Source organism: Narcine bancroftii, chromosome 2 (assembly GCF_036971445.1).
Source record: "Narcine bancroftii isolate sNarBan1 chromosome 2, sNarBan1.hap1, whole genome shotgun sequence".
Taxonomy (NCBI): Eukaryota; Metazoa; Chordata; class Chondrichthyes; order Torpediniformes; family Narcinidae; genus Narcine; species Narcine bancroftii.
Window position 1 is genome coordinate 33,108,725 of NC_091470.1, and position 18,807 is coordinate 33,127,531.

Sequence of the window (18,807 nt, forward strand, 5' to 3'; positions counted from 1 at the left end):
TTTGAAGTGGTCTGTTTCTTATTGCTTTGAAATGTTTAGCCTTTTATCTGCCACTTTTTCATCGTTAAATCCATTTATTAAAATTCCTTCTCCTTTCCACTTTGTATTGGAAATCTGTTTAGGCCAACTAGTGGAAGAATCGTCAGTCTAAGTCATTTATTCTGTATGTTTAGAATTGCCATTTGTAAAAATGTTCTTTGCAGCTGCTGTGGTAAAATGGTGTTTGCAGTTTAGTTTTTTTTTCCCCAAGTAGCCCAAGATCTTGTAAATAAATGCAAGAGTATGCCAGGAATAATGAACAGGTTGGACAGCATTTATGGAGATGAAAGTGTCATCAACCTCAGGGTCCTGACGAAAGGTTGTTCTTTTCATTTGATGTCTTTGTGCGTAGAAACAGATTGGCCTGACGTGGCCACTGTCCAGAATTGCTTCCCACAGTCTGTAAGCATTAGCACTGACCTGAGTCTCAGGCAGGGTCAAACACCCAGACCATCTATGACCTCAAGTTAATTGGTGGGGAAAGGTTATCAACTAATCATCAGATATTGTGTAGAAGTCCAGCCACTGATGTGCCATGACTGAGTTAAAACTGGGGGTTGAGCTGCCATTGATTTTAACTTTTTTAAATATTACTAATATTAAAATGGAAATCAAAATTACACTTATGTTAACAAACATAGAACCATTGAACATTGCAGCACAGAACCAGGCTCTTTGGCCCTTCTCGTCTGTGCCGAGTCCATAATTAAACAAAAATATATTTGCCAATCTGCTGACCTGAAATCACCATTCAAATGTAATTGGATTCTCAGTCATGGGAGGTGATTTTCTTGAGAACAGCACAACTGGACACCATGAGGGGACTTGTTTATTGTCATGTACATTTAACTACAATGTGCAGATGCAATGAAAGTCTTGGTTGCTGCAGCTTCCCAGGCACAGTGCACACATGAGAAGAGAAAAATGTGACGATATAAAAACAAGAGGAAAAATATTCACAATTGGTTGCAGTGCAAAAAAAAATGGTTTGTGGCGGTAGTGCAGACAGATCTTCAGTGGCTTTAGTGTTCTAGTGAGGTTGAAGAGGCTGATCTTGAAACTAATGCCAGACCTCTGTACTCTATATGGCAGGAGAAACTGACAAATTCAGCCTGCGAGTCCTCAGTTTGTCCAGGCCTACAGATGTTTTGAAAGGCTCACTGCTGACCACTTCCCGCGAAGTTTGGCTCACTGATTTTTTAGCTCATGTGTTCTCAAAGGTCTACTTCAGCTAAATGTGAGGGTTCTGGTTCTCCGTGGACTCTGAAAAGAAGTACTCTGTTGACCTATGGGGAAAAGGGACTTGCATTTGAAAGCTTGACAGCTTTCAAAGAATCAAAATGCAGGAACCCTCAATACTCTAGGAACAAACTACAAAGGGACATGTGTGTTTGATTGCTGGCCTGTGTGAAGGATCATCAGGCCATCACACTACCCTGAACCTGAACCTGAACCATGGGGTTACACAAATGAATCTACAAGCATCTCACAACAATCAGTCTCCTGGAAGTTCACTTTTTTTTCTGTTTAATATCTTTGATGTTTTGGCAATCAGATCAAAGGATCAGCAAAGTACCAGTAAAACTCCTGGTATCCTTACTTCAAGCAACCAGCAAAACAAAGAGGAAAATAAATAAAATGGATAAGAATAAAAAAATAGGTAAAATAAAATGAAAGTTTAAAATTGCAAAAGTAAATGTTCTCTGACGTAACACAAACCTTTGGCGAAGATGGGAGCAAATATTCTGCCATTGGAGTGCCTTGGTCGTGCTTTGCTCACAGCAGCTGTTTGAATAAAGTTGTGTTTGAATAAAATGGTTCTGCACAGGATGAAGAGCTCTTTGATGTCGCTCATCATTGGGGTGACTCTCTTAAGTGTCTTATCCCTACTTGGTAAGTGTCACCCCGGTCAGAGGCTTTATCTGTAAACTTGGGGAAGGGGGAGTTAATTATCTATAATATTATTGTTTGTCTTTCGGGCGGCTCCGTGGAGGGGGATGAACCTGCAGATGCAGCAATGGTTAAATATTTTCAAAGAATGTGACTGAAAATAAGGTAAAATGCTTCAAGTGAAGCTTATTCAGTCTAAGTATAGTATAATATTATTGTTTTTTTTATCTTTTAAAATGTTTTTTCCTAATGCAGAGGTATTAGGCATTGTTAAAGTAAATGTCAAGCAACCGGAAAATATGCTTATCCGGCATTTACCAATCCCTCAAAGATGCCAAATACCAGGGGTTTTACTGTTGAATCTTGACCAAGTATTAGTGCATAGGATTTAACGCGCCTTCTTTTGACCACAAGAGCAATGAGTCTCATGGAAAATGACTACTAGCCTGTATATTTAAGAAAGAGCTAGGGTAAAAAGATAATGTTGGCTATTAAATAAAGACTGCCAAACAATAGCCACGATATGAACAAAAATATTGCAATAACAGATAGAAAAGACATTTCAGAAGGGCCCCATGATAGTCATGGGGATTTTAACATGCAAGTAGATTTGGAAAAACCAAGTTGGGGCCACATCTCAAGAGCCATTTTATAGAAAGCCTATGAGACGGCTTTTTAGGAAACTTGTTGAGCCCATGAGGGCTGTACTGGATTGGGAGTGGTGTAATGCACCTGAGGTGATTATAAAGCTTAAAGTAAAGGAACCACTACGGGGCAGTCATCGCAATGTGATAGTGGTCAATTTGAGATTTAACAAGGAGAAACAAAAGTCAGATGTGTTGATATGTCCACGGAGTAAAGGGAATTACAGTGGCATAAGAGAGGAAGTGGTCAAAGTAGATTGGAAGGGGGCACCAGTCGGGAAGACGGTAGTGCACCAATGGATGGAGTTTCTATAAGAAATGGGGCAAAATAAATACATACCAACAAAGAGGAAATATTTGAGTGGAGAAATGTCACAAGGGAAGTCAAAACCAATGTGAAAGTAAAAGAGAGGGCACACAAGAAAGCAAAAATTAGTGGGAAGATGGAGGATTGGGAAGTTTTTAAAAACTGAGAGGTAACAAAAAACTCGTGAGGGAAAAGATGAAGTATGAACATAGGCTAGCAAATAATATCAAAGAGGATACAAAAATCTTTTACGACTATTTAAAGAATAAAAGTGAGAAAAGATATAGAACCATTAGAAAGTGACACCAGAGAAATAATGAAGGGAGACAAGGAGATGGCAGAGGAACTAAATGACTGTTTTACAAGTCTTCACTGTGGAAGACACTTGCAGTGTGCCAAATGTCAAAGGTTACCGGGTAAGGGAAGTGAGTGAAACATACTAGTGTGGGTAAAGCATTGCCTGATTGGCAGGAAGCAGAGAGTTGGAATACAAGGATCATATTCTGATTGGCTCCCAGTTGCTAGTGGTGTTCCACAGTGGTTAGTGTCAAGGCCACTTCTTCATGTTGTAAATTATCTGGCACTGGGTCAGCGTCTGAGGCTCAGAAGGGTAGGGAAAGGAAGAGGAGGGCAATAGTCATAGGGAATTCAATAGTCAGGAGTACAAACAGGGGATTCTGTGGACAGAGCAAGAAGAACCGGATGGTGGTTTGCCTCCCTGGTGCCAGGGTCCGGGATGTTGCTGCTTGAGTCCAGGACATCCTAAAGGGGGAGGGAGATGAGACAGAAGTCATGGTACATGTAGGTACCAATGGCATAGGGAGGAATAGAGAAGAGGTCCTGAAAAGTGAGGACAGGGAGTTAGGTAGAAAGTTAAAAAGAAGGACCGGAAAGGGAGTAATCTCGGGATTACTGCCTGTACCACGCGACAGAGACAGCAGGAATAGAATGAGATAGAGGATGAATGTGTGGCTGAAGGGGTGGAGCAAAGGGCAGGGATTCAAGTTTGTGGATCACTGGGACCATTTTTGGGGTAGGTGTAGCCTGTACATAAAGGATGGGTTGCATTTGAACCCCAGGGGGACAAGGATTCTGGCAGTGATATTTGTTAGGATTACTCAGGAGACTTTAAACTAGAATGGCTGAGGGGAGGGTGCCAAATGAATGAGAACAGCAAGGAGAAGGTTAGAGTGCAATCAGAGAAGGTTTGTAGACAGTGTTTGGGGGTGGGGGGGGGGGAAAGGCAGGTAATAGAAAAGGGGGATGTTCTATACGAAGATGGACAGAGGTCGATTGCAAAAGATCATAAGAGAGGAGTTGGTAAAGAGGGGCATACAGAAAGTAAAAAGGGAGATCTCTAAAATGCATATATTTTAATGCTAGGAGCATTGTAAGGAAGGTGGATGAGCTGAAGGTATGGATTGACACTTTGAAGTTTGATGTGGTAGCGATTAGTGAAACATGGTTACAGGAGGGATGTGACTGGCAGCTAAATATTCCTCGATTTAGTTGCTTTAGGTGTGATAGAACAGTGGGGGGGGGGGGCAAGAGGGGGTGAGATTGCACTACTTGTTAGAGAAAATGTTACAGCAGTGCTTAGCTGCGATACAATAGAAGGCTCATCCAGGGAGGCTATTTGGGTGGAATTTAGGAATGGGAAAGGGAAAATTACAATTATAGGGGTGTATTATAGACCACTGAATGGGGAATGCGAATTAGAGGAATAAATTAGTAGGGAGATAGCAGATATTTGTAATAAGCACAGGGTAGTGATTGTGGGGGATTTTAATTTTCTGAATATTGATTGGGAAACCCATTCCGTCAAAGAGCTGGATGGGTTGGAGTTTGGAAAATGTGTGCAGGATAGCTTTTTACATCAATATATGGAGGTACCAACTAGAGAGGGAGCTGTGTTGGATTTACTGTTGGGGAATGAGGTGGGTCAGGTGACAGAGGTATGTGTGGGGGAGCACTTTGGGTCCAGTGATCATGGTGCCATTAGCTTCAAGGTAATTATGGAAAAGGATAGGTCTGGGCCCAGAGTTGAGGTTTTTGAGTGGGGAAAAGCTAGGTTTGAGGAGATGCAAAAGGATTTACAAGGGGTGGATTGGGACAATTTGTTTTCTGGGAAGGATGTAATAGAGAAATTGAGGTTTTTTTAAAGGAGAGATTTTAAGTGTACAATATCTTTATATACCTGTGAGGTTGAAAGGTAAGGTCAAAGTTTGAGAGAGCCATGGTTCTCAAGGGATATTGGAAACTTGGTTTGAAAAAAGAGGGAGTACTGCAATAAATATAAGAAACAGGAAAAAAGATGTTTGGGTACTATATTGAATGTAAAAAGAATCTTAAGAAAGAAATTAGAAAAGCTAAAAGGTATGAGGTGGCTATAGCAAGCAGGGTGAAAATAAATCCAAAGGGTTTCTACAAATAAGTAAATAGCAAAAAGAAAGTGAGAGACAAAATTGGTCCAATAGAGAATCAGCAAGGACAAATGTGTGTGGAGCCAAAAGAGATGGGAGAGGTCTTGAACAATTTATTTTCCTCAGTATTTACGGAGGGGAAGGATATTGAACTGTGCAGGGTAAAGGAAGCAAAGGGGATAAATATGGAAACTATAATATTTAAGAAAGAGGTAGTACTGGAGCTTTTGAAACATATAAAGGTGGATAAGTCTCCAGGTCCTGACAGGATTTTCCCCAGGAACTTGAAAGAAGTTAGTGAGGAAATAGCGGAGGTTCTGGCAGTGATTTTTAAAATGTCATTAGAGACAGGTATAGTGCCGGAGGATTGGCGTGTTGTGCATGTGGTTCCTTTGTTTATAAAGGGTTTGAGGAGCAAGCCTAGCAATTATCGGCCTGTAAGTTTGACGTCTGTGGTAGGTAAATTGATGGAAAGCGTTCTTAGAGATAGTATATATAAGTATATGGAGGGACAGGGTCTGATCAGGGACACTCAACATAGATTTGTGCGTGAAAGGTCATGTTTGGCCAATCTTGTTGAATTTTTTGAAGAGGTGACTAGGAATGTTGATGAGGGAAGAGCAGTGGATGTTGTCTATATGGACTTCACTAAGGCCTTTGATAAGGTTCCGCATGGGAGGTTATTTAGGAAGGCTAAGTCCTTGGTTATTAATTTGGAGATAGTCAAATGGATTCAACAGTGGCTGGAAGGAAGGTGCCAGAGAGTAATAGCAGATAATTGTTTGTCAGGATGGAGGCCGGTGACAAGCGGTGTACCTCAGGGTTTGGTATTGGGACCGTTGCTGTTTGTCATATATATTAATGATCTGGAGGATGGGGTGGTAAATTAAATTAGTAAATATGCAGATGATACTAAAATAGGGGGAATTGTGGATGATGAAGAGGGCTTTCAAAGATTGCAGAGGGATTTAAACTGCTTAGAGGAGTGGGCAGAAAGATGGCAGATGGAGTTTAATGCTGATAAGTGTGAGGTGCTTCATGTTGGAAAGAATAATCAAAGCAAGACATATGTGGTAAATGGGAGGGCACTGAAGAATGCAATGGAGCAGAAAGATCTAGGAATAATGGCGCATTGTTCCCTGAAGGTAGGAGTGCATGTGGATAGGATGGTGAAGAAGGCCTTTAGTATGCTTGCCTATACAAATCCGTGCATAGAATATAGGAGTTGGGAAGTAATGATGAAACTGTACAAGGCATTGGTGAGGCCAAATTTACAGTACTGTGTGCAGTTCTGGTCACTGATTTATAGGAAGGATATTAACAAGATAGAGAGTGCAGAGAAGATTTACAAAAAATGTTGCCTGGGTTTCAGCATCTGGAATACAAGGAAAGACTGAGCAAATTAGGTCTTTATTCCTTGGAACGTAGAAGGCTGAGAGGGGATTTGATAGAGGTGTTTAAGATAATGAGAGGGATAGAGAGAGTTGATGTGGAAAGGCTTTTCCCATTGAGAGTAGGAGAGATGGATACAAGAGGTCATGGGTTGAGAGTTGACGAGCAATGGTTTAGGAGTAACATGAGGGGGAACTTCTTTACTCAGAGAGTGGTTACTGTGTGGAATGGGCTTCTGGGAAAGTTGGTGGAGGCAGGGTCAATTTTGTCATTTAAGAAAGAGTTGAATAAGTATATGGATGGGAGGGGGATGGAGGGAAATGGGCAGGGTGCTGGTAAGTGGGATTAGAGGTGGGTACTTGGATCAGTGCAGACTAGAAGGGCCAAATTGGCCTCTTTCTGTGCTGTAATTGTTATATGGTTATATTAATGACATAGATTGTGAAATGAATGGCTTTGTGGCCAAGTTTGCAGGTGATATGAAGGTAGGTGCAGGAGCAGTTAGTGTTGAAGAATCATGGAGGCTGTAGAAGGACTTGAGACCGATTAGGAGAATGAGCAGAGCAGTGGCAATAATAATATAATATCGGAAAGTGTACTGTCATGCATTTTGGTAGAAAAAAATAAATGGGTAGACTATTCTTTAAATGGGGAGAAAATTTAAAATATCCAGATGCAAAGGGACCTGGGAGTCCTGAAATTAAACAGTGGCGAAGAAGACAAATGCAATGCTGGGCATTCATTTCAAGAAGATTAGAAGAGCAGGGATGTGATATTGAGGCTTTATAAGGTACTGGTGAGACCCCACTTGGAATATTGTGAGCAGTTTTGGGCTCTCCATTTAAGAAAAGATGAAGTTGGAGAGGGTTCACAGGAAGTTCACTAGAATGATTCCAGAAATGAATGATTTGTCATATGAGGAATGTTTGACAGCTCTTGGTGTGTATTTGTTGCAATTTAGGAGAATCTCATTGAAGCATTTTGAATGCCGAAAGGCATGGACAGAGTAGATTTGGAAAGGTTGTTTCCCATTGTGGAAGAGATGAGGACAAGATGACAAAACATCAGGATTGAAGGGCTTCTGCTTAGAACAAATGGATAGGAATTTCTTCGGCCAGAGGGTGGGAAATTTAAAGTTTGTTGCCACAGGCAGTTGAGGAGGTGTTAGGTCTGCTTTGTTCATGAATGAGTGAGACAAACACCAGGCTGAGTCGAAATCAGGGTTCTTTGTTCTTTATTACCGGATTGTAACACTTGCGACTAACAAGTTAGTCGGAGAATGCATTCTGCCGTTATCAGCAAAATGGTGATTTTTTATACCCTTGGATACATGCTTAGAACATCATCATATCATTACTTGTCCAATGACTAAAACTGTTGCTATCCTTTCCCTGCTAGCTTCCTGCCTCTCAATCCATCAATGTCTCTCTTATCTTGTAAGTACAAGGATGCATTCTGTTACTCCTTAGTACTGGGTGACTCCTTCTCCGGTCCCATCTCATGATGTTTTACCTAACAGGAGTACAAGGACACCTCCCCTTCTTGTTACTGCCCTGTACAGGGTAACTCCCTACACATTCCCATCTCATGATGTTTTACCTTACAGAGGCCAGGTCATTGAGTGTATTTAAGACAGAGATTGACAGGTTCTTGATTAGCCAGGCCATCAAAGGTTATGTGGAGAGAGGGGAAAATGGATAGCCTATTTTTGCTTAAATGTCTTTTGGTCTTGTATTCCTACATTTTAAGCTTCCTATGATCCATTCCATTATAGAAGTGTTGTTGTGTTGATTGTACAACTTGATTTTGTATTATCTTAACATCTAGTTTCACGATCTTTCTCAGTCAAAGATACCTTAAGTTGTTTGTCTTGCATATCACTTTCGATTTCCTCCCATTCACTTCCTCTGTCTAACTAGAGGGAATCCCCCAGCCAGTCAATTCCAGCTGGACTTAAACTCTTGGCTGTTGGTACTTTTTCAGTTTCGCATCCGCTCAATTGCTTTCTCAATTATGGGTAACTTACTTAGCCATTAATTGCCAGATATGGCCAGAGTACACCAAGTGCTATTGAGGTTTCTATTTGCCAAAGTTGGCCACTTTTGCATGATTATCCTGGGTTTTGGTTCCATCAAACCTGCCATTTCTTGGATTTAAAAAAAACATCATTGGAACTAACCTAATCAAAGGTTCAAATGACCCTTGGAAAGTCTTTCCTAGTCAATACGATTAATAGTAGTACAACACACTTGATATGTGGATCAACATGAAATAACTGTTTCTGCCATTTGTCAAATATTTCAGAGATTAATCAAGAATCTCACAAACTTAATTTAAAAAAATAAAGCATCACTTTTTAAAGTCTTTTATTTTGAAATAGTTAAATAATGAACTTTACAATCATGTAAAACATGGCCATAGCATTAATATGGTCCTCTTGGATCTTTTGAAATAAAGCAAAACTTTTTCAGGTCCACAGAAGAGCCTGTCATCAGTGCTAAAATACTCTATACAGGTTGAGAATCCACGCAGATGGAGAAACGCAGAAACAATTTTTGAATGATAGTTATGGGTATAAGGTAGGGAAAAATTAGATTGTTGTGGAAGAGTTTTGCATAGGTCGGCATAACAGGTTGAAGACCCTGTACTGTGTTGTAATGCTTTGACCTGGAGGAAATATCAAGAGTAAACTGCAATCAATAAACACATTAATCATAGATTCTCTCACAATTTACATATGCAATACACTCTCACGGAGTGAAACACAAAAGTCTGCAGATGCTGTGATTATAGTAAAAACATAGAAATATGTTTTAATTTAGACATACAGCACAGTAACAGGCCATTTTGGCCCATGAGTCTATGCCGTCCAATTTACACTCACTGGTACATTTTGAACGGTGGGAGAAAATGACCCCCCCCCCCGGGAAAACCCACACAGACACGGAGAGAACGTACAAACTTGTTACAGACAACATGGGCATTGAACCCTGGCGCTGTAAAGGCGTTGCGCTAATAGCTACGCTAACCATACCACCCTTATTGGAGGAACTCAGCAGGTCTCGCAATGTCTATAGGAGGTAAAAGATATAACTGATGTTTTGGGACTGAGCCTTTCTTCAGGGTATAAGTAAAAAGCAGGCAGGTGTCTGAACAGAAAGGCTGAGGAGAAGGGAAGAATGGGGAGGAGATTTGACCAACAGATGAGGTGTTGTTCCACTAATTAGTGGTTTTTTTTATGGCATAAGACTATGGATGGACATGTTGGCAAGAGAATGCAATTGGGAATAGGAATGGGTATGTGGAGCACACAATAATCATTTTGACATGGAGTACTTAAACAGGTTTAATTACCAAAAACATGTCCTCCAGTCTATATCTCCTGCTTTTGGCGGCTATAGGTCTCCAATTCTCTGATAAGTGCTCAATTAGTGGAGGCGGAGGGACCCGAAGGGTGGACAGCCCACACATACTGCCCAGCTTATTCTCATTGGCTGAGCTGAATTCCTCACTCTGCACTGTGATCGGGGGGGGGGGTGTGGACCGTCAAACTGCATCATTACACTTTCCAGCTGACACTGGAAGTCTAACCCCAGGATAACTGACGCGCAGAGTCTGGGCATTACCATGATTTTAAAATCCCCGTACTCCCTGCCCCGCATCCTTAAGTCTACCTGACAGTACCCACACGTCTCTGCGGACTGAGCTTTAGATGCACTTTTCCAGAGACACCTTCAGTGCACAATGCTTTATTAAGTCCAGGTGGATAAAACTTTCGGTGCTCCCCATGTCAAACAAACAACCCGTGATGTGACCATTTACCTCAATGTTCATCATCGATTGCGCCAGCTGGTGAGGCCTGTTCTGATCCAGCGACACTGAGGCCAGTGTTAGGTCTGATTCAGTGTCACCATTGTACTGTTCCTGTCACTAATATGATGGACTCAGTGCCTCAGAAGATGGCCACCCCCAGTACTCGCACATGGCTGGGACTGGAGGTGCAGTTAGCGATCGTTGATCCGAAGCCAGAAGTGATGTTGCGATTGTCATCTTGGTGACTGCTCCCCCAAAGATGGCGACCTGTCCCATGGATCGCACATGGCACTGTTGGTAATGGGCTGCTCCCGGCACCTTCGCATAATGCCCTTTTTTTGTAATTCCTGGCCAGGCAGCAGAATCTGCACTTGCTGGCCCCAGCCATCGGTGCCATAATCCAACATTGCGGCTCCCTCATTCTTCATGTGGACACTGAACCGCCAGGGGTGTAAGCCTCACAGCTTTGCACTGCAGTCCTCCATCGCCTCCCCCATGTCCAGTACTTTTGCAACGTGCAGTTACCTTTTTACAGAGTCTTTGACGGACCTGGATTGATAACATGTTGGTCAGCAGTCCGTCCTGCATCAACTCGTCAGCAGGCTCTAACCAGCTCTCTCATTGCCCACGCGAACTGTGCAAAGGGCTCCCCAGGGGCTTGACACCGGGTCATTAATTTGTACCTCGTGTACATTTGGTTCGTCGGGGTCCCGTTCTGCTTCTGCAGCAGGGCCATTGGCTCGTCGTATGTTTGGCAGTCTCTAATTATTTGAAATGTCCAATTGCCCATGTACTTATCTTCAGCATCCCTTAGGTTGTGGCGGTGCATGAACGTCTGCATCCTGTGCAGCCACCTCTCAAAGGTGACGTCTATGTTGGGCTCCCTGGGTTCAATCATGAGTGTAGTCGGCTGGCAAACTTCTCCCATTACCCGCTGCAGAGTTGATGCGGGTATGTCTGTTAGTGCACAACGTGGCTTGGTCAACTCCACCGTCTGTGGGCTGGATGACCAGGCATCTTCCCAATTGCTGCTGCTTTGTCCTGTATGCTGAGTTTCCATGGCTTTTGTTTTAGTAATTAAATTGTTGTGCATACAGTAATCGCATTGACATAATGGAGTGATTAAATGACTTTAATTATGAAAAACCTGAGTATTACTGATACACTATTTGGCCAGGTTCCAGGTACAGGAGCAGGAAGGGAAAAGTCGGAACACACCAACTTTTATTGGGAAATCCCAGGAGGAAACAAGGGAGGGGTTTGGGAAGGTCAAGGAGGTTCGGTCTGGCCAGTCCATACATCTATGCAAATGCCTTTCACCATAGGTGACTGTTGGGAGATCCACACTATCGTGGTAGACGGAGCTGAGGTGCTCAATGAATCAATCTCCCAATTTGTGTCCAGTCTCTCTGATGTAGAGGAGACCATAACGGGAGTACCGGATGCAGTAGATAACCCCTGCAGATTCACAAGTGAAACATTGCTTCACTTGGAAGGACTGTTTGGGGCCTGAAATGGTGGTAAGGGAAGAGGTGTGGGTACAAGTGGAGCACCTCCTGTGGTCACAGGGCTCAGTGCTAAGGGAGGGGAGGGAATTGGTAAGAAGGGAGGAGTGGACAAGAGTCACAAAGGGAATGGTCCCTGCGGAAGCTTGAGAGGGGAGATGTCTGGCGGTGGTAGGTGAGGACAAGGAGAATTCTGTCTTTGTTGCGCATTGGCTGGAGAGTGGCCAGGACAGATGGAGGATAGGAATGCAGTGTGCAAGTAAGAGCCGAGTTGATGGTGATAGAGAGGAAGCCATGATTTTTGGAAGAAGTAGGATGTCGCTGATGTTAAGGCCTAGAAGATCTCATCCTTAATATTCTTAATATATTATGCTTAAACAGGGGTGACTACCATAGGATGAGGGAGGAATTGGGCAGAGTGGTCTGGGAGCACAGGCTAATTGATGAAACAATTGAGGAACAGTGGAAGAATTTCAAAGAAATATTTTGTAATGCTCAACAAAAATATATTCCGGTCAGGAAAAAGGGCAGCAAGAGAGGGAAAAATCAACCGTGGTTAACAAAGGAAATAAAGGAGAGTATAAAATTGAAGACGCAGGTGTCCAAAGCTGCAAAGAGCAGTGGGAAACTGGAAGATTGGGAAAACTTTAAGAGACAACAAGGGGTTACAAAGCGAGTAATAAGAAATGGGAAAAAGAATTATGAAAGTAAATTGGCACAAAATATAAAAACAGAAAGCAAAAAATTTTATAAATATATAAAACAGAAGAGGGTGGCCAGAGTTAACATAGGACCCTTGGAGGATGAGAAAGGAAAACTGGTAGCGAAAAATGAGGAAATGGCCGAGGCATTAAGCAAATATTTTGTGTCAGTCTTCACGGTGGAAGACACATCCAACATGCCCAAGTGCGGAGTTAAGGATGCGAATGTTGGGGAGGGCCTTGATAAAATAGTTGTTACAAAGGAAGTAGTGATGGAGAAACTAATGGGACTAAAGCCAGACAAATCACCTGGTCCTGATGATATGCATCCAAGGGTTCTGAAGGAAATGGCAGAAGTTATAGTTGATGCATTGGTGGTCATATACCAAAATTCCTTGGATTCTGGGCAGGTCACGGCAGACTGGAAGACAGCAAATGTCACGTCACTTTTTAAGAAGGGATGTAGGCAGAAGACTGGAAATTATTGGCCAATTAGCTTGATGTCTGTAGTTGGAAAAATGCTTGAAGCCATCATTAAAGATGAAATAGTGAAACTTTTGGAACGTAAGGGTTCAATCAGGCAGACGCAGCATGGTTTTAGAAAGGGAAGATCTTGTTTGACAAACTTGTTAGGATTCTTTGAGGATATAATGGGTGCGGTGGATAGAGGGGAACAGGTTGATGTTGTATATTTGGATTTCCAGAAAGCATTTGATTAGGTGCTGCACAAGAGACTTATCAGTAAGTTACAGGGAAGTGGATTCTGGGGAAGTATATTGGCCTGGATTGAAAATTGGTTGTCTGACAGGGGGCAGAGAGTCGGGATAAATGGGAGTTTTTCAGGTTGGCAGAGAATGGTAAGTGGGGTGCCGCAGGGGTCAGTGTTAGGCCCACCACTGTTCATCATTTACATTGATGACTTGGAGGAGGGGACAAAATGTGGTGTAGCCAAATTTGCAGATGACAACAAATTGAGTGGAAGAGCAAATTGTAATGAGAATGTGGAGAGTCTGCCGAGGGATATAGTTAAGCTAGATGAGTGGGCAAAGGTCTGGCAGATGGAGTACAATGTTAGTAAGTGTGAGGTTATTTACTTTGGCAAGAAAAATAAAAGAGCTGAATATTATTTAAAGGGTGAAAAACTACAGCATGCTGTTGTGCAGAGGGGCTTGGGAGGGCTTGTGCATGAATCGCAAAAAGTTAGGTTGCAGGTGCAGCAGGTTATTAAGAAGGCAAATGGAATGTTGGCCTTCATCGCTAGAGGAATTGAATTCAGGAGTAGGGAGGTAATGTTCCAACTGTACAAGGTACTGGTGAGACCACACCTGGAGTACTGTGTCCAGTTCTGGCCTCCATATTTGAGGAAGGATATACTGGCTTTAGAGACGGTCCAGAGGAGGTTTACTAGGTTGATCCCTGGGATGAAGGGGTTGATTTATGATGAAAGATTAAATCATCTAGGATTGTATTCGTTCGAGTTCAGAAGAATGAGAGGAGATCTTATAGAAACATATAGGATTATGAAGGGTATGGATAGGATAGATGTAGGAAGGTTTTTTTGAGCTGGCCGGGGAAACTAAAACGAGATGACACAGTCTCAAGATTCGGGGGAGTAGATTTAGGACAGAGATGAGGAAAAATAGTTTTTCCCAGAGAGTAGTGAATGTTTGGAATTCTCTAACCAGGGAAGTGGCCTCATTAAACATATTTAAAATTCGGTTAGATAAATTTTTACATGATAGAGGAATTAGGGAATATGGGGAGAAGGCAGGTAGGTGGAGTTAGGTCATAAATTAGATCAGCCATGATCGTATTGAATGGCGGAGCAGGCTCAATGGGCCATTTTTGGCCTACTCCTGTTCCTACTTCCTATGTTCCTATCCTGGATGCATATGTGTCAGAGATGGAGGAACTGAATAGAAACCTTACAGGAGGCAGGGTGTGAAGGAGTGCTATTGAGGTAGCTGTGGGAGATGGTGTATGACTCCCTCTTCCACTTCCCTCTCCACCAATCACCCACTTGGCACATGCCCCTGTGTCCACAGGAGATGCTCTGTTTGCACCCACACCTCCTCCCTCACCACTATTTGGGGCCCCCAAACAGCCCTTCCAAGAATCTTCAGGAGCCATCTACTGCCTCTAGTGCTCTTGTTGTGGTCTCCTCTGCATCGGAGGGACTGGACATAGTCTGGGAGTTCACTTTGGTAAGTACCTTGGCTCTGTTTGCCGCAATAGAGTGGATCTTCTAGGGGCCACCCATTCCCCTCCCCATCCCCTTGCCAACATGTGTGTTCATGGTCTCATGCGCTGCCAGACTGAGACCACCTGCAAATTGGAGGAACAATGACTCATCTTCTATCTAGGCATTTTCCAACTCAATGGCATTTACATCAATTTCTCTGCTTTCTGTTAGCCACCCCCACTCCATCTTTCCCTCTGTCTCATTTTCTGTCTCTCCCTTTCCCTCTTCCTCCCCTTTCTGAATTCTTTCTCCATCTCTTCTTCCATAAAGCCAAAAACCGCCCCCCTCCCCAACCATGTCTCATCTTTCCTGTCCTCCCATCCATATCCAATTAACACCTTTTGTCTGTTGGTCTGTACTCTTCCCCTACACCCTCTTCCCTTCTCCCCTGCCTTTTTATTCAGACACCTGCCTGCTTTTTACTCATACCCTGAAGAAGGACTCAGACCCAAAATGCTGGCACTCAATCAACTAGAAACTCAAACAACTGGCAAAAATATGAGGAAATAAATTTTTTAAAAATTGAAAAATAAATAAGAATAAACAAATTTAAAATTGCAATAGTAAATGTTCTCCGAAGCAACACACAAACCCTTGGTTAAGGTGGGAGCAATGGGGCCAGTGGAGCACCCCGTTTGTGCCCTGACCACAGCAGCTGTTTGAATAAAGTTTCAATAAAGTTGTTTTTAAATAATATGGCTTCACCCAGGTGAAGAGCCGACCAATGCCACTGAGGCAACTCTCCCAAAGTGTCTCCCTACCCCTACCTGATAAGACTTTATTAGTATTAGTAAGGCTTTATCTGTAAACTCGGGTGAGGGGTTTTAACTATGATGGCAGCATGGTTAGTGTAGTGGCTAGTGCAACAGGGATTTGAATTTAAAGGAAGATGCCCTGAGGACCTGACCAGAACACTTGCATGTAGGTGAGCTGGGTTGCGTCGAGGGCTTGACTGGGACACTGACATGGAGGTGAGTCTGGTTGTCAATGTGGAGAATGTGTGCCAAGGGCCTGGCAGGGACACTTGCATGGAGTGACAGTATGCCCCTTATCTGTTCTCTAGGTGATGGTTGCCATTTCTTATGCATGTTTTTCAATTCACTTACCAATGTACAAAGTGAAGGAAGGAAAGTTTAAGTGAGACATTAGGGGCAAGTGTTTTTGACACAGAGAGTTGTGGAATGCCTTTCTGGGGTGATAGTGGAGGCTGAAACATTAGGGGCATTTAAGAGACTCAGACACTGGATGAAAGAAAAATAGAGGGTTGCGAGGTAGGGAGATTTAGTTTTTTAAATTTTGGTAGGATTATATAGGTTAGCTTAACATTGAGGACTGAAGGGCCTACACTCTGCTGTAGTGTTCTATGTTAAAATAATGTATTATGCTAAATTCAACCTAAACCACTTAGCTAATCTTGGGGATTGTTTAATGGCCAAAGTAGGTGTTGATAAATGATTCTTTAGTCCCTGTCACAGCCTGTTCTGGTGAATGTTTGTCTTTCACAGAGGCTCCTTGCATCTGATGACACTTTCCAGCAGTTTCTCTGCAAATGCTAGCTTTCCACCATCTGCAGTGGTTAGCAAATGATTGATTACAATGCAGGGACCAGCATTTGCATCCGATGAAGCATTTGATGCCAAATTTCAGAGCTCAGCAGCAAAAAAAATGTTGCATCTGGAAATTTGTCAAGAGTTGGTACAGATTGGTCTGCAGTGCCACACACCTCCCCCATTTTAGGAAGGGGGGAGGTAGGGGACTGTTGTCTACTAGCTTATTGATCATGCTTGTGTTATTACAGTTTGTTTTATTCTTGAAGATCAGTTGTGCAGAAATGCCAGAGGATTTGGATGTCACTCATGAAACCTGGCTTTTGTCATTTGATGCATCTTGAGTCTTGAAAGACTTCATGATTTGTTTGGAGCCAACTTCATTCATGTGAAATGAATCCCAGTGCATTCTTGTTATTCTTCTGTTATTATCCATGGACTGAATAAGTAGCCCATCATATCCTAATTTAGGTTTTGCTTTTTATCTGGTTAACTGGACTGGACAGTATCTGGAATATTGTTCATTAACAGCTCCTTCCCTATAGTGGTGCAGACCATACCACAACATAACTCTAAATTAAAATCATAAATTAAGATTAATTGTTTTCATTCATTAATATTAATGAACAAAATCGCATTCATGAATAAAGGTGAAACATGAGTTTCAGCTGTAGTACAGTACCCATCAGTCACTATGATGTTTACAGCCCACTGATAGAAGTCTGAATGGCCTTGCAGTTTTTGCTTCAGAGTCCAAACTATACTATCATGCATAGATCCACACCCATACTCTATCTCTGTACATCGTGTAATTCCCATGAAGTGCATCTCCAATACCCTGTTTACAATTTAGGGATCTGTTTTTCATTTTATTCCTTATCCTTAAAAGCTATCCAGGTGGGGAAAAAAAAACATTCTAATTTTTCCTCTAAATCTTTGATCTTAAATCTATCAATAGTGACATCACCAGAGAAATAGATTTTTTTCTTCAACTGCTCCATCAGAGATGTTTGTTTCTTTCCCCCCCCCCTAAGATTTCTAAGGATAGACAAGACCAAAACAAATGTGTCAATGCAGCGATATCACATTTGCATGTCATAAGTAGCCAGTGGGCTGATATCGCCTCAAACCGTGCATCTTGGCGCCTCACAGTTTGGCGGGCAGCAACCTCGTTTGAAGAAGACCGCAGAGCCCACCTCACTGACAAAAGGCAAAGGAGGAAAAACCCAACACCCAACCCCAACCAACCAATTTTCCCCTGCAACCGCTGCAACCTTGTCTGCCTGTCCCGCATCGGACTTGTCAGCCACAAACGAGCCTGCAGCTGACGTGGACATTTTACCCCCTCCATAAATCTTCGTCCGCGAAGCCAAGCCAAAGAAAAGAAAAGAAGTAGGGTTAATATTAGAAAAGATGCAACCAGCTCATCTTTGGACATGTGAACACGATGTACATTTTGATTTGGATTAATGAATGTTGGGCACATATTGAGGATGTATTCACCAGTTTAAGAATCTTATTCCATAGATCCTCTGATAAGGGTCCTGCAAGTTCCAATTCCCAAGTCTTTTTAATCTTATTGTAAAGTATTGGATGTAATTTCAATAATCTATCATTTATAATATCAATGAATACTTTCTGACACGGATTCAATTGAAAAATATTACCAACTAATTTGTGGATATACAAATTGAAAGTCTGGTACTATGGTATTTAAGAAATTTCTAATTTGTAAATATATAAAAAAAGTAAATAAATAAATTTATTTGCAAATAAATCTATTAGAAATAAATTTTTAATATCCTTTCAAGTGTACTTCAAGTGGAGCTGTGACCCAATCCAATAACTGCTCTTTTTGGGGTTATTGAACCAGACATAGGCAGTTTTTCTGTACCTGCACCACAGGTTGTGGCCTTCTCTACATCGTTGGCTAGAAGAGCCAACTTATTCAAATGGAAAGACTCTAGACCTCCAACAGTGTTGCAATGGTTCTCTCATATTATGTCCTGTTTAAGTCTAAAAAAAATTAGATATCATGTGTTTGATTCATCGGTGAAATTCAAGATACATGGTGACCTTTTATGTTTTATTTGATGAAAATGTTTTTAATGTGATTATGAACGAAACTACAAAATATATGTAACCCTCAGGATAAGATGCTCAGGTGTTATGTTTTTTTTTGGTTAGTTTTCTTTTTTAATAGAGTGGGCTAGGTGTTTTTTAAATAGTATATATAAATAAAAAATATATTTTTGATGTCTTCACCCAGTGCAGTGGAGGGAGGACCGAATTTATACTGTTTGA